Source organism: Haliotis cracherodii, unplaced genomic scaffold (assembly GCF_022045235.1).
Source record: "Haliotis cracherodii isolate W230 unplaced genomic scaffold, xgHalCrac1.p SCAF_7, whole genome shotgun sequence".
In the NCBI taxonomy this organism is placed as follows: domain Eukaryota; kingdom Metazoa; phylum Mollusca; class Gastropoda; order Lepetellida; family Haliotidae; genus Haliotis; species Haliotis cracherodii.
This window is the reverse complement of record NW_027266330.1, coordinates 15,366,042-15,383,414: the sequence shown is the minus strand read 5'-3', so window position 1 is coordinate 15,383,414 and position 17,373 is coordinate 15,366,042. Positions and strand designations below refer to the sequence as shown.

Below are 17,373 nucleotides of genomic sequence, written 5' to 3'. Positions count from 1 at the left end.
ATTGTTGTTTGTTTGTTGTTTAACGCCGACACTCAGCAATATTCCAGTTATATGACGGCGGTCTTTAAAATAACCGAGTCTGGACCAGACAATCCAGTGACTGACATCATGAGCATCGATCCACCGATTGAGATACGATGACATGCATCAACCAAGTCAGTGAGTCTGACCACCCTTTCCCGTTAGTCGCCTCTTACGACAAGCATTATCGCCTTTTACGGCAAGCATGGGTATATATAAAGTGAGGTGAAATGGGGTTTGACGTGGCGTCAAGATTATTGCACTTATATAGCCACGTGCATGCACGTGTGTGTGTGTGGCTACTTTTACTAGTGCGGCCTGATGCCAATTTATAGTGCTAGCTCACTGAGATACCATGCCGCAGTTTAACACGAATACCACTGAGACACAGTATACTGACAGGGTAACAACAAGTACCATCTTTTAACGTCTTTTGGTTTGACTAGATCACGGAGGCGGTCTGGTATATATAATGTTGTTGTTGGTTTGTTGTTTTACGCCACACTCATCATTATTCAAGCTATATGACGGTGGTCTGTAAATAATCGAATCTGGACCAGACAACCCAGTGATTGATATCATGAGCATCGATCCACGCAATTAGGATCGATGACATGCTTCAACCAAGTCAGCGAAGCCGACCACATTTGTTCCTCATAAACTATTTTCGTTCAAACAGCAAACTCCTCCATAAAACTCAAAACATAAATTCTGATCTAGTTAGTGAAAAAACACAGCCCTAAACCGATATTATAAATACAAATACACAAATAACACTTTGAAACTATGAGAAGGCTTTCAGGTCTCAGATGAACAGATTCTCCAGCGTTGTGCTTATCTGTATAAGATACAACGGGGCTCTTGCCCCGGTTAATAATCCTACAATCCAGTTCCGTTGTCCCGTGGTTCTACCTCTCTGTTTAACGGAAGATTCAGTGTCGCGTCAATATGCACGGTCGATCGTGTGTGAGCAGCTCATTGCGGACCCGCTATTTCCAGACATGACTACTCGATAAAACCAAAATGAGAATAATATGTACTGCGGGCTTCTAAATTTATTTCACTAGCCTATTCTTGTATTCTGACCAGTGTTACTGTTCTCTTAATTAAATAGACACGCTGTATCGCGTGCGGCAGTAGAAACATCCGGTTGGTCGCTCGAGCGATACTGATCTAAATTATCCCTTGGATGTAAATTGTTTCAGTTCGGCTGGCGATTGCAGGACACTGGCAACACTATTGACAGGTTCTCACTCTTGTATGCTTGTGGGGACGGTCTCTGCTCGCACGTTAGCCTTTTCCCACCTTCTTAACTCTGACGGAATAAAATAGTGCTGAACAGGAAGAAATAGTGCGACAACTACTGCCACGAGGCGTAGGCGCCGATGGCTCACCATTGGCCAGTTTAATTGCGGTGTCACATTGTATTACTACGCCGAGCTTTCAGGTTTCGTGAAGTTTAGCTAAACATTCCTTTGGTTTGGAAGCCTTGGAGTAATTCTGGCGGGAACATTCTGGGGACGCTTTTCTGTCCATTTACTCAAGTCGCGTAAGTACATGCTACATCTTCATCTTTATGTCAAGAGATGGACGTTTTACAGTTATATGTATGTAATAGTAAAGAAACTGAGAGTAGATATAGATGTTAATAATGTTATTGCTTGTTTATCATTGGGTAAATCTCATGTACCAAGGATAATTTTGCCTACCGCTCTTTATGCATAAAGCTGATTTTGCCTGCGTTTTCACACAACACATGCGCATCTCAACCTGTGATTATAATCTGCTAGTTAGGTTTACAAAGCTTGAAATTGTAACGTGTGAATCTGGCAAAATTTGGCAAAACTGAACACACTTGCATAATGATTTGAATCAGAACAGTCAAATTCATTTAATTAACTGAAGCACTTTCACATCATCCAAAATTCTTATCTTATAATACTTATAAAATGAACTGTATGTACTCTAACAAAGTAGACAATTCATAGATAACGTCTTTATTGTACAAGTGTAGCGACGATTAGGTATAGCTCCTTGTGAGAACAGTATATGGATCTATAGCGAAACGTGTATTAAAGAAATTGTTATCTAGAAATCTTGTCTGCTTTGACATCCGTCAACTTCTAAGAAATGCCTTTCAAACAATGTTTCTTCTCTTTGGGATCTCAGCTCGTGCATTTTAACCACAGTGAGTACAATACATAACTACCCGAAGATGGGAAGAGTTAATTCATCGACAAGCTACATGTTCCCTTATTGTGGCCTAAGTCCTTAACTATGATAATACTTTTAATTTTAATTTTAATAATAAATGTTTGGTTGCTAGGCAATGTGAGTAATTCTGTCTCTAGGTGCGAATGGTTAGTCTAGCCTATATCTTAATGCATCTATAATAATATTCTATAGAATATCATGCTCAATATATCTGTCGTGAAGACCTACGAATGTTATTTTACGCCGAATTAAGCAATTTTCCGGGGGCTGATTATGTTTCTAGGTTTGTCAGCACCATTTCGACAGAGTGGTAAATGTACCGTTAATATCTGCATTACTTCGGGCTTTCCTTCCGTGATATAACTGAAATACTGTTCAAAGGAACGCTAAAGGTAACTCACTCACTTCAGGTAGGGTTTAATGTGATATATTCATGTATCTCCCCAAGGCTTATACGACCTTAATGGATACCTAAATAAAATGTCTCCACAAAAAAATGACATCGATACTTAATTGAGGTTTTTGTCATTTCATTTATGTTCAATTGTCTTTAGCTTAACGAGATATGTATCACATTTGTTGATATTCACAGATACATTCTTATCATTATTATTATTATTATTATTAATACTGGATCATTGTACCTAAACACGACATTCTACCAGTTTGGAAAAAAAGTATTCTGATATGAAAGTTTTGAAAGGACACTAACCACCTATGGTTGAGACAACTAATTTGACAGCCGCATCGCCGCGGAAACTGATATTTAAAGAAATGCACGTCTTTCTCGATCCTTGGTTACAGGATGTCCTAAGTACAGTATTCAAAGTAAGTGTGACAATACAATTTGGCCAGAAAACACAATAGAAACCGACATAGGGATTGTATTTCAAGTTTTGGGCGAGGTGAGATTCAAGATTATTGCACTTATATCAGGTATGTGTACCTGGCTGCGTGCGTGCGGGTGAGCCGATTAGTCTTTGTTATATAGTTTTACTGCATTTTAGCTGTGCCTGCCATATATGCGAATAAAGGAAAATGATGTGAAAAAACCAATGTTTTAGCCAATACACAGCCAAACTTTATTTTAAAGGCAATAACCAACGTTTCGTTAATTTAGATCCCCAACCACTCCAAACATTGCCCTCAACTAATGCCGCTTCACGTAATATCTTCTCTGACACAAAAGCGTTAGTATTCAGTTTTGGTCATTGCATGCCGATAAACATAGTATGACTTGTTTGAATGCAACTATGTTAATTGTGGGTTTAACTTAAATTCGATATTTGAAACCTAAAGCTTCTTCATTTTTATCCATCCATCCAGCCAGCCAGCCATCATCCATCCAGCCATGTCTTGACCATCCATCTACCTTAACGCTACAGAATACAGCAAGAATATTGTTTTAATTACGGCATAAAACAACATACAACCAAAATATACGGATATCATAACTCCAGGCTTAAAAGGTCTTCTCGATGGTCAGAACAATAATCATGATGCTGTTAAATCTTGGTTAAATAAAAGATCGACGTTACACATCCACAAACGGTAATAACGATTTGCATACCTTAAACGTTTTGAAAATATTGCTAAAAATAATGCATTGTGTTGAATGCACAAAGGTTGGTGTCACCATGTAGAATTTCCTCAGCGTCATTATTGAGGGTTCAAGCAGATGATAAGAGATAAAAGTATTACAAAACGTCGCTTTTGCAACTTCCAAGAGTGCAGTTCAGTTGATGGAATGAGCCATTTTATTCCCACAATGACTGTTACTTGTCATGTGTTGCACGTGCATGGACTAAGCTACTGGTTGCGTTCAGGTGTGGGTTTTGGGTCGCTTTTTCCATCACCTTCAATCTCGCACTTTTCATTGTTTTTAAAGACCGCTTCCGTGGTCTAGTGGTAGAGCGTCCGCCCGGAGAGCGGAAGGTCCGGGGTTCGATCCCCGGCCGCGTCATACCAAAAGACGTTGAAAAGTACTTGTTGTTACCCTGTCTGGCGCTCGGCATAAATGGGTCTAAAACAAGGACTGGTCGGCTCGGAGTCAGTATACTGTGTCTGAGTGGGGTATTCATGTTAAACTGCGGCATGGTATCTCAGTGAGCTAGCACTATAAATCGGCATTAGTCCGGACAAGTACAAGCAGCCACACACACACACACACACACACACACACACACACACACGTGCATGCACGTCGCTATATAAGTGCAATAATCTTTGACGCGACGTTAAACCCAATTTCACCTCACCTCATTGTTTTAATAGGCGTTGTCCATTTTTCAAGTTTTATAATATTGCATTCAATTAGTTTTACCTAGGCTTTAACACGTCCATCATCTGTTAATCACATTGTCAACACACTCAGACCTTTTGACGCTTGTTGGTATATGTTCATGCTTAACACCCTACATACCTTGGTGACCCTTTAATTATGACGCTGAGTATGAGTGAGTGAGTATGGTTTTACGCCGCTTTTAGCAATATTCCAGCAATATCACGGCGGGGGACACCAGAAATGGGCTTTACACATTGTACCAATGTCGGGAATCGAACCCGGGTCTTCGACGGGACGAGCCAACGCTTTAACCACCAGGCTACCCGACCGCCCCCGTTGAGTATGAATCACCACGGGTAACTTATTAGTTTTCTGTTGATGGAAACGTATTAAAACTAACTCATCTTGGCACACCACACACCTGTCAGTTTAGACGCGGATCCGGGACCTACGCTGAATTAGAATTCTGGTTGTGACAGTTCTTCATACTGTAGGAGATGCTTCCAATCAGACATATTCATGGTGACATTTAACTATGATAAACTCCTCCATAATCGTTTATGTCTGAGTGATATCATCTGTATTCAAGTATTTGTCATCAGAATAATTAATAATGCCTTCGCGTGTTGACCTTATTTGGCAGACAGGAACACAAATGTTCTTGTACAAAACACTGTTATAGTAATGTCATTGTTTTTTATGCTTTCACTGTTTGAGGTGTCAAGTGTATTTGCGGTTTTGCTAGACTGAGTGAGTAAGGGTTTCTTGACCCCATCGTAACCATGACAACAAACAAGACTGAAACTTGAGGAGTCTTCTGAAGTCTGCACATACGTAGAGTGAATGAGTGATAATGATTTTACGCCGCTTTTAGCAATATTCCAGCGCTATTACGGCGGGGAACACCAGTAACGGTTTTCACACGTTGTATCCATGTGGGGAATCGAGACCGGGTCTTCGGCGTGACGAGCGAACGCTTTAATCACTAGGCGACCCCACCTTAGCAAGTATTGCTACCCCATTTTTTTTTTGTTTAACGCCGCACTCAGCAATATTCCACCTACATGGACATTATGAGCATCAATCTACGCAACCGGGATACGAAGACATGAATTAACCAAGTCTGACCACCCGATCCAGTTAGTCGCATCTTACGACAAGCATTGTCGCCTCTTACGGCAAGCATGGGTTGCTGAAGATCTATTCTACCCCGGATCTTCCAGGTATTGCGAGTCAAAAGTGATGATGTCTTAACAGGTATCCTTCGTTTGTTCTTGTTAAACGCCGCAGTCATCAATCGTAGGACTATATTACGGCCAACATCCCTCCATACCCCGAGAATACATAACGCCGCTGCGCGGTGTAATAGTGGAATGTGTCTATAATTCAGTCAGCTTATGCAATGAGGCTGTGTTTAACTCGAGGAAATTAAATGGGCCTGCTTCGTACCTGAATTTTGTGTAAAAACATTGTCGTTGCCGGATATTGATATTCGAGTTGATGGTCGCAAGGCTGTTATAGGTATTGCACGAGAAATTCTGTGCGATGTAATCTGAGCGGTCATTGGTCAGTGCGCTCGCTGGTTTCTCTCCCGCTTGTACCAGGCCGTGGCTTGATTGGTTGGTTAAAAATAGCAACAACACCGCACAGCGGACGTAGTGATGGAGGATCAGGGTGTAAACAAGCCCATGAAGGTATGACGATGTGCCATGGTGGCCTGGAAATATTTGTGTCTTGACCAGGCTAACCAGTGATTGATATTGAGGGCAACGTCCCCGGCAGTCGAACTACGTTGGCAAGCACCGAGCCTGACCATCCGATCCTATCGGTCTATAAAGGCAACAGAGGGGTCATATTGCTACCTGAATCTCAACAGGGTTATGCCTGAAGCAATTCAGGCAGTTTTTTAACTCCGTCGATCCGGTCAATAGACGTTGAAAGATGGTACTTGTTGTTACCCTGTCTGGCGCTCGGCATTAAGGGGCTAAAACAAGGACTGGTCGGCTCGGGGTCAGTATACTGTGTCTGAGTGGGGTATTCATGATAAACTGTGGCATGGTATCTCAGTTGGCTACACTGTAAAATTGGACAAGTACAAGCAGCACACACGCACGCACACACACACACACACGCACGCACGCACGCACACAAACACGTCGCTATTTAAGTGCAATAATCTTGAACGCGACGTTGACTCCATTTCACCTCTCCTCACATCTTGCCGCATTACTATCCCAAATGCTTCAGCGAAGAAAACAGTTTTTCGCACTAACTCCACCTTTTCCTGAGTAAAATTAAATGTTAAACACGGGAATCTATGTTTTTATGTTTATATGCATCTTGTTTTTATGCAAATTTGTGTGTAAGCTGTGTTGTGTGTCTCATATGCCATATGGCCTGACATACTTTTAATGAATATATTTTTGTTTCCGTACTTGCCGTTCAGAACGTTTGACACTTTAATACCATCCTTTCCCTCTACTTCTTGTATGCGTTATGATAGTAATGTCTTTAGGCCCTTGTCGTCTTTCATTAACATGCCTTTTATTTGACCACTTGCCCCCGACGTACATGTTTTGTCCACTGGTCAGTATCTGTACCACAGCAATGAACTGGTCAATCACTCGGCATGCAGTGGCCACAGTCGGTACACGCGCTTAGTGAGACATCGTTTACCGTTGCACGCTATGTCATCGTTTGTGTCGGTTTGAAAATGAAAACCGATATATATTCTCCCTGTTTTCAGCACTTGCATGTATGCATGTATGTTGTTTAACGCCGCAGACAGCAATATTCTGGCTCTTATACGGCGGTCTGCTTATAATCCAGTCTGGACCAGAATTCCAGTGATTGGTATCATGAACATCGATCCACGCAATTGGGATATGATGACATGCATCAACAAAGTCAGAGTCTGACCACTCGATCCCGTTAGTCGCCCATTACCTATACTACTCGCCTCTTACGCAAAGCATAGTCGCCTCTTACGACAGGCATGGGTTGTTGAAGACCAATTCTAAATCGAACCTTTATGGGTTTTATAGCTCTTAGTTTGGAGATACGCTTACACACAAATCCATGGATAAGATTCTTTATATATTTACAAGATTTTTATCTTTTTCAATATTGCAGTGTTGTGGTGTTTCTCTCGGGTTATTTCAGGGTGCACGGGTGATCAAGTCGACTTTTCGCTATGCAGAGTTGCCTCCCTTAGGCGTGCCAGGAACGTATGATCGTGGGTTCAAATCTCGGTTCGCCCTTTTTGTGTTTCTTGGTTTGTCAGCACCATACCCGTGCTCGTAGGTTTCACCAAAAAGGCATAACATCTTATACCTGCATCACTTCGGATACTGAGCTAGAATAATGATCAAAGCGGCGTTAAACCAACTCACTCACTCACTCAAACAAGAAGCTAACACGCCCTGATATATTGAATACTGATCAAAGCGCAGTCAAAGCCAACTCACTCACTCACTAATATTTCGGACCATTAAAACCATACATATGGTCACATGGGATTTTGCGGGGCCAAAATAGCAGCAGTGTACAGTAAACTACGGTTATAACGAACACGCTTATAACGAACTGACGGATATAACGAACCTACTTTTTTGGTCCCGACTATTTGCTGTTGTTATACTGTATATATGCCTATAACGAACTACGGTTATAACGAACTAAAATCAGTAGTCCCTTTGAGTTCGTTATAACCGTACTTTACAGTAATTGTGTTTTCTTGGCAAATTCTTAGCTTAGACCTACCTCATAGTGTAGCATCTGCTTGATTATTTATGTGCGGAAATATAGGGAATCTCGCCCTATTATCTTTCTGTGTCAAATATATCAACACGAGTCAAACAAGCTTAAAACTCCGAGGCTTCCTGAAGGCATTTCTGATGGTGTCCGTGCCAGGATCCGCTGCTTGTGGGTTCGAATCTGAAATATTTCCATGGCCTATCCACTCCATGCTTGTGCTGACACGCATGAATTACCCAACATATTATTGAAATATGCCTTATTATCTAATAAAAATTTTGTATTTAAAAGACAAGAAACTATCTGTACAATCATTGAATGCCTTGTTTCCACATCTAAATACTTTATGAAGGAAACACGGTGTTATAGAAAAACCAAAATGCAATGTTATCACGAATTGGGGGCGTGATGTGAAAAAACAAAAACAATACAAGAATGCTCTGATAACGTTTAGCTTGAATATTGCATGTATTGTAGCGTAGATGTCAGTTATCCATTTGTGTAACTGTAAAACTGCCGCGTTGGAATAACAGCACATTTCACCTAAAGCCTGGCCACCTGCGAATTCCCTTATGTCTTTGGCGTCTTGCCAAGACTAATACCTCAATGTTGAGGTATCATGCTTGTATCTGTTTTCCGATAGGCTCATCCGATTAGGATCACTTCACAATCGAGACGCCAATTACGTGACATTGGGGACCTGTATTTCTGTAAAAGAAAGACATAATTGGAAGCTGGGGATGGTGCTTATGTCGTGTCTTCATACCACATGATATAGCTGAGTGAGTTAGTTGGGTTTAACGCCGCTTATAACAACAGTATTCTAGTTATATCAAGGTGTGTCAGCTCAATGTGGGAGGAAAACCCGAAGTGATGCAGGTCTCAGACGTTTACCACTTCGGTGAAACCCACGAGCACGGGTATAGTGCTGACAAACCTAGAAACTTAATCGGGGCGAACCGGGATTCAAACCCACAATCATAGGTTTCAAGGGACGCAACTCTGCAACTCTGCACAGCGAATCCCGGCGCCTTGGACCTTCATTAACAGGGAATGCCTTTATGTGAGTGTGTGAGTTTGTTTGTTGCTTTCTAAATTCATGTTAGAGAAAAAATACGTTTTACAGAGGAAAAGAATTTTATATTTTGATAAAATATTCTGACAAAATCCAAAGCTCCGTAAAACCATTCTCACTCACTGACTTTGAATGGCTCTGTAATCATACTCTGTTGAATACATCATGCTGAATCAAAACCCTGTTTTTACTCCAGAGTAAGCAGTATTCGTGTGCGTGCGTGCGTGAGCGCGTGCGTGCGTGCGTGCGTGCGTGCGTGCGTGCGTGCGAGGGGCATAGTGTTTGGTTATTCGCCAAAATGTCTATGCTTGTGGGATTCGCGTTGTTAACGCCTAGGACCTACAACACTTAAGCTTCCCTCCCACATCAAGCTGACACTCCGTGACATAACTAAAATACTGTTCAAAGCGGCGTTTAACAAACTTCACGCATTCACGTAGCCGAAGACAACAGTCGGCGATCACACGCCAGTGTTTTCGCCACATCAGCCATTCACTCCTTCACGTGGATTAAATGGATAAATGGATGCTGGGGTGTTTGCATTGTCTGAGGGCTCCTCGATTAGAGGGGAAATCAGTCCGGTAAAACAACAGTGATAGCTTTTAAAGGTCAACTGACAATGCCAGACGGACAAGGTGTCCATTTGTTCTGTTTCTGAGCACATTAGAATTACCCCGATTCCATTGCCAATATGAAATCACCCACAGACTTTCCAGTTGATACAACTACCCGTGTATGTGCTTGCCTTTCTTTTATATACAATATTGACATATTGTATATTCTTTAACATTTGTTGTTGTTTTTTTGTTAAACGCCGCTCTCAGTATAATTCTTGTTGTATGACGGTAGTCTGTAAATAATCGAGTCTAGACCAGACAATCCAGTGATTGGCATCATGAACACCGATCTTCGCAACTGGATTATGATGACATGGGTCAACCAAGTCAGCGAGTCTGACCGCCCGATCCCGTTAGTCGCCTCTTACGACAAGCATAGTCGCCTCTTACGACAAGCATAGTCGCCTCTTATGACAAGCATAGTCGCCTCTTACGACAAGCATAGTCGCCTCTTACGACAAGTATGGGTTGCTGAAGACCATTCTACCCCGGATCTTCATGGGTTTATTCTTTAACAATATAAGGGCACACTATATATATATTCTCTATATTATGCTGAAAAATGACAGACATTTATTATATATATTTTTAATCAAAGAGTGGAAGGCGTATTTTTGCATTATCTGCCCACTGATGTGATTCGCATGAAGCATGGCTTTGTTGGACTTGGACAATGACGTATTTCATCGAGTCAAGAAACTAGGGTATAATACATAGAATGATTTAAATTCGTCTCCAGTTAGTTTGTGGCCATTCGTGACCAACTCGTGTTATTCCGGGACAAGCCGAACAGCGACTCGTGCCCCTCTCGTGGCCATTTATCGCAGCTGGATTCCGTCTAAGCGCAAACGGGCATGGTTAAAAGTATTGTCAACTCGTTGCGTTATAATTCACGCATATTTCCCCATGTCATGAATATTCCATATGCTGTTTACAACACATCGGGACTTAAGGTATTTATACAGTATGATTGAACACATTAAAGTGTTTCTAGGGAATATGTAGATAATCTCACCCGGGTGTCTTCTGATATCAAATATATCAACGAGTGTCTTAAGTGTAAAAAGTACTGCTGCCAGTTTCAGTAGCAGAGCCATAGTGATGTCATTTAATTGTGACGTCATGGTAACCAGTGACGCCACAATGGTCTGCAAAGCATTGTGATGCAATTTCATAGCAGCGATATCTAAATGTAGATATCGCTTGATCTCGCCCAATCTCTCCTGTGGGAGCCAGTTTTGATGAATTTAGATGCAAGATATATGTGAAATCAAATAAAATTCCCGAGGGACTCTTTGACCGAAGAGCTTGAAGTCATACGCGCATTCTGATTGGTTTGTCGTATTTTCGCACATTACATTCATCGATAGGGGGACGAGTGTTCTCGCAGGTTACGGAAAGGGGCGAGTGGTGGCGAGTGGTTTTGGACAATACAGTGATGTGAGGTAGGGTGTTTTGTAGGGAGGCATGAGGGGTGAAACTCTGATAATTGATGTATTATATCCTCATATTACTGATATTCAAAGTGTGCAGTTTGTTGAATAAAAGCGACAAAACCCTTTCCATAATCATTTGTAATCTCTTCTAAAAGAGTCCATTGTACGATTTCGACTATATCAGGAGCATTTGTTTATGAATCCCTATTAAACCATCTTCCCGAGGCAAGAGAGTTAACTGACTATAAAAGTCCAGTTTCCACCCTTGCCGAACTAGGCTGGTATTATGGAGTAAAATTTTGGCTGGACTAACGAGTCTATGCATTGTCCAATAAAAATCGCGCACCGAAATCGAAATCCGGTTCGTAAACTGGCGTGCAGATTTCGGTCGATTGCAGGATTTGCAAAGCATGTGCACCGCCAACTCGTTGTCAGCAGATATTTTCAAAATCTTAATATGTTTTTAATCAAGGTGATTTGATGCATTTCGCGTTGTAAGACCCGTTTTATAACAATATAGATCTTGATTATCGGTCAGATCGTCCTGACTGGGCGCCAATATTTTGTGTGAAGCAAACCGCAAGTGATACGAGTGGTGGAATCTGATTGGTCCATAGGAGAGGCTTAGAAGGGACGACATAACTGGTAATAGCCACTGGTGGCGCTACGACCGTCCCAGTCATTCCAGCCAAGTTCGGCAAGGATGGAAACTGGACTTTTAAAGTCAGTTAACTCGCTTGCCTCGGGAAGATGCTATTAAACAGATGTCGCGAAAATTTGAGCGTATCCTGCCTCACAGGTTGCACCATCACAAACACATGCAAATGCAAGTCAATGTTCATAAAAAAACGGGAACATATACAAGTCAAAGTAGGGAATTGCATCAGACATAATTTCTGTCACTGATGCGACAAATTTGGATAAGTTCACCATTAAACCTTTTAAGTTGCCTTACAGAAGCCTTGAATTTTGTAACCCCGATCAAACAAGGGTATTGAAGAAATGACTGATTTTAATAAAAACATAAAAGAAAAGGATGACCCGAAACAACTAACACACATTGGCAAACTGTCGCCCTTTCCATATGGCCGATTAACATTTGATAACAGCCACTACATACTGCTCAACAAAAGGGTAGTTAAAGTCGATTATTGTTCCCATTTAGAGGAGAGCGCCCCTGAGCTGCGGCCAGACATGGACGAAGTAATACTGAGAAGACATGGCGGGATTATGCAGGCTCTGAACTTTGACCAAAATAAGAATCAAATGCTTTGATCACAGAATGGATTATTTGCCTTTCTGACATTCCAGTCGGTAACTTAATTTCACTCCGAAGCTGCTTTTTCCCTGACTATTTTGAGATTTTGTCCGCGGTTTCTGGAATTGATCGTTTTTTGATTGATAGGATGGGAGTAACCACCACGACCACAGCGGAGTAGCGTGAACGCAACCCGCCTCTCGTCACCTTGTTCCTAACAAGTGCAGCATCACCATTACCGAGTGCACAGTGATTACTGCTTGATATTTGTTAATTAAACTAGAAACAGTGCTTCCCTTTGAATTACAAAATTCTCTTTCTGTTGGCTTTATTCAGTTCATGTGGATCACCAATAGGTAATTTGCAGATTGGGAATGTTACAGTTGCTGAATCATTTCTCGCTGATCGAGTAACGCAAAATACTTTAGTTAATTAACTGTTGTTGTTCCTTATCCAAAGAACAGGAAACAGACAAAAATTACGTATCAGGTGAGGGGTGTTTAGAACTGCTAAAGTTGTCTAATTAAGAGGCCAGTGGGGTTTTGTTGTTCCTTATTACCATCGTTAGGCCTTTGATTATGTTTGAAGTGTGTGATTTGGATCTGATGAGAGTTCAAAAAGTTATACATGTATTTAGAAATTTAACCAATAATTGATATATGTGCAAACGTACGTCTTTATTTTTTACTTTTTAGGACAGGTATGTTTACAATTTAGATGATTTTTATTTAACTGTCTAATAGAAAAAGGAACAGTACGGGCGAATACGCAAGATGCTCTTTTAGTACTAATTCACGCTTTACTGTTGAGTAAAATAGGACAAACATTCACCTTAGTAACAGTTTTACGTGAAAGTATAGTTAATAGTATACTCTTAAAAACAACAACATGCAAAACGGATATTTTTGGCCCTAAACGCAAAATTAGCGGACCAAGAGGTGCGAACGAAGAGGTTTAATGTGTTATAGTGTCAGTGACACATTTTCCGGATCAAAATGATCACAACAAGGACATGCAAACCATTAGTCGAGAAACACGTACGGTTCGGAAAAGGGCCATTAACAAAAGGGCCATGGAGCTGCACGCACTGCACGTGCAGCAGCACTATGAACGGTATTAAAGTGCAGGGAATTTGACTGCCTGGCATCTGCGTCAATCGAACAGTGACAGTCCAACATCATGCCAGGATTAACAGAAGTGCAAAGAAACAACGTCATATGCCACTTGCAGACAGGGGAATCCCGATCAGCTGTAGCGAAGGTTTTCAATGTGACTCCCAGCACCATCACAATGCTATTGGATCGGTTTCAACAGCATGGGTTAACATGTGATCGGCCAAGGTCGAGACATCTGACTGCGCCACCTACGTGAAAGGACGACCACAGCCACCTCAACCGCATCCCAAATACCGTACAGAATCTCCGACCAGGCCGTACGAAACCGTTTATGGGCAGCAGGTCTACGAGCAAGACGTCCTATCCGACGCGTCATACTGAGTCGACAACATCGTCAACAACGACTGCATTGGTGTCGTCAACACAGGGTATGACCTCAACTGCGATGGAGAGATGTCTGGTTCAGTGACGAATTAGGATTTCTCCTCCGTCGAGGGGATGGAAGAGCACGGGTCTACAGACGTCGGGGAGAACGTTACGCCGGAAACTGCGCACAGGAAGTGGACAGGTTTGGTGGGGGTAGCGTTATGATGTGGGAGGCTATCTCTCATCATGGCAAGACAGGTTTGGTCCCATATCCAGGGCAATCTTACAGCATAACGATACATCAACGAAATTCTCCTACCACACGCCCTTCCAATTGTAGCCAACGGTGTATTCCAGCAGAACAACACTCGACCACATACGGCACGGATCACAAGAGCCTGTCTACACAACAACAACGTTGATGTTCTCCCCTGGTCCTCCAGATCCCTGGATTTGAACCCCATAGAGCACCTGTAGGATAAATTGGATAGACAGCTACGCCGACGTTAACCACAACCCCAGACGTTGCAGCGGTTGGCTTTTGCGTTGCAGGCTGAGTGGGCTGCCATTCCCCAGGACGTGATTCGCATACTCGTCTCTACCATGGGCAGGAGATGTCAGGCCGCTATCGATTCCAACGGGGGACATACGCGTTATAGATGGTAGTTGACCTTCACCTTGGATTTTTCCTATGTACCGATAACTGAGATGACTACAATCACCAAGTGTTCTCTCCATAACATATTGGCTCAATACCTTGTACGGATCCTCGTATAAATGTATTTTCCCACCTCAAACAAATCTGGCTTTGTGTTTCCTTTTTTGAAGAGTATCTTTATTTTTTTTACAAATAAATTGTGCCCCTGAGATATATTCGTTGTAAAAATGCCCTCGGGGTATAAAGTGTTGTACCGTGTTGGCGAGTCTGTCGGCTCGGGGTACATCGGCTCACACCTAGGTACAGCACGCCATATGCCCCTTGAGACCGGCCGACTAATATTGAGTGAGTGAGTTGGGTTTAACGCCGCTTTTAACATTATTCCAGTTATATCACGGCGTGTCAGCTTAATGTGGGAGGAAAGCCAGAAGTGATGCAGGTCTCAGATATTTAGAACTTGAACCCACGAGCACGGGTATGGTGCAGACAAACCTAGAAAAATATAGGGTCCAACTGGAATTCGAACCCAAAACCACAGGGTTCTAGCGTGTCCAAGCGGCGCAACTCTGCACAGCGAATCGCGGTGCCTCAGACAATTGGGCCACTCGTGCCCCCCGACTAATATTGAACAATGGACTGATTTAGGAACCAAACCAGGGCGGGGACGCGACGAACAGTAACCATTGGGCCAATACACCTCGCTGTACTTAGTGTTTTATGGTTATTATTCATTGGCTTTATGAGTGTGAGTGAGTTTGACAGCCTCTTTGACCGTCAAGAGAGCGGAAGGTTCGGGGTTCGATTCCCGGCCGAGGCATACCAAATTACGTAAAAGATGGTACTTGTTGTTACCCTGCCTGGCGCTCGGCATTAAGGGGCTAAGGCAAGGACTTGTTGGCTCGGAGTCAGTACACTGTGTCTGAGTGGGGTATTCATGTTAAACTGCGGCATGGTATCTCAGTGAGCTAGCACTATAAATCGGCATTAGTCCGGTCTAGTACAAGCAGCCACATAAACACACGTGCATGCACGTCGCTGTGATCAAGTGCAATAATCTTGGACGCGATGTTAAACTCAATTTCACCTCATCACCCGTGAGTGATTTTATTTTAACGCCGCTTTGAACAGTATTTCAGTTATAGAACAACCTTATAATACTAAATCAACAACTGTCAAGGACATTGCGACGCCATGTTTCGACCTAAATGTTTCGGCCAGTGTCGCCTTGACGTATGGTGGCTGAGAGGGGACATCGCTATAACGCCCTTAGATATCCTCACCATATCGCGACAATCGGATAGTACGATACGATATGGCGACATTCTGACACGATATAGCCATAATGCGAAACAGCCACAGACGAAAGAGTGAAAACACCCAACGGAGAAGCGACACGACAAATCAACAGTACGTCATGAAATGGCGATAACACAACGCGCAATGTCGTCCAGTCGTGAAAAAACACTATTTTTTTAAAAGCGACATTTGTGATTTGCTTTCGTCCCGTTAAGCTTGAATTTGTGAGGTCGAGAACGCGATAATGTCCCTTCCAGGATTCCGTAGGTTATAATGTGAGCCATTTCTGTTGCCCCTACCGGTGAAACAAGACAATTGACTCGCTTAATCTGACGGATTTCAAATACAAAAACAAGTCATCTAGAGCAATTCCAATTCATCCAATCGTCAGATTGACAGTTTCAACAATCTGAAGTATTTGATGAATTTGATTTTTTTGTGAATTTTGTATTTGAAAAGGGTCAGAAAAAAGGACATCAACCCAATGTCAAAACATAAATAGAGTGACACAAAAATAAATAGACATGCGCGTATGGAAACTGACCCCGTGTAAAGTGCAAATGTAATACCCAGTCGGCACACTCAATCAGAGACCTTTCCTGCACTATCCGGGATTCCTTCTAGTCTGATCTCAGCGTTAATCAACCCTCTGTTTACTTTAATCAACGATAGCTGTTGGGACTTCCGATCTGTAATCGCCTTTAGTTGTACTTGTTCATAAAGAAAGATCATCAATATGCGCAGGATATCCTTTATTCCCGTCACTGGGCGTGAGTGAGTGAGTGAGTGAGTGAGTGTATGGATGTGTGAGTGTGGTGGGTGCGTGGGTGCGTGGGTGCGCGGGTGAGTGAGTGTGTTGGTGTGTGGGTGTGTGGGTGAGTGAGTGGGTGTATGGATGACTGAGTGTGGTGGGTGTGTGGGTGAGTGAGTGGGTGTGTTGTGTTTGGGGGAGTAAGTGAGTGAGCAAATGTCTGCGTTTGTTCATGTTATAAGCGCGCGTCTGTGTTTGTTGGTGGGTGGATGGGTGTAGTTTGGATGGTGTGAGTGAGTGAGTGAGTGAGTTAGTGAATGCGTGAGTGAGTGAGTGAGTGAGTTGGTGTGTGTGTGAGTGAGTTAGTGAGTTAGTGAATGCGTGAGTGAGTGAGTGAGTGAGTTGGTGTGTGTGTGAGTGAGTGAGTGAGTGAGTGTAGTCGGGTTTACTGTATGACGAGGGGACACATATACCTTGGTTTCTTTCCGTTAATAACGCATTATGTCTGAATCTTTTAAGTTGTAGA

General features: G+C 42.5%; 1 protein-coding gene across 1 annotated transcript in view; it reads left to right on the top strand.

Annotated features, from left to right (window-relative positions):
* Positions 1-1,425: 1,425 nt before the first annotated feature.
* LOC139448536 (uncharacterized) overlaps positions 1,426-17,373 on the top strand; it is a 92,283-nt gene continuing 76,335 nt past the window's right edge. The window contains exon 1 of the mRNA XM_071230095.1: positions 1,426-1,570. The gene's annotated coding sequence lies outside the window, so the exon portion shown is untranslated. The remainder of the gene's footprint in view (positions 1,571-17,373) is intronic.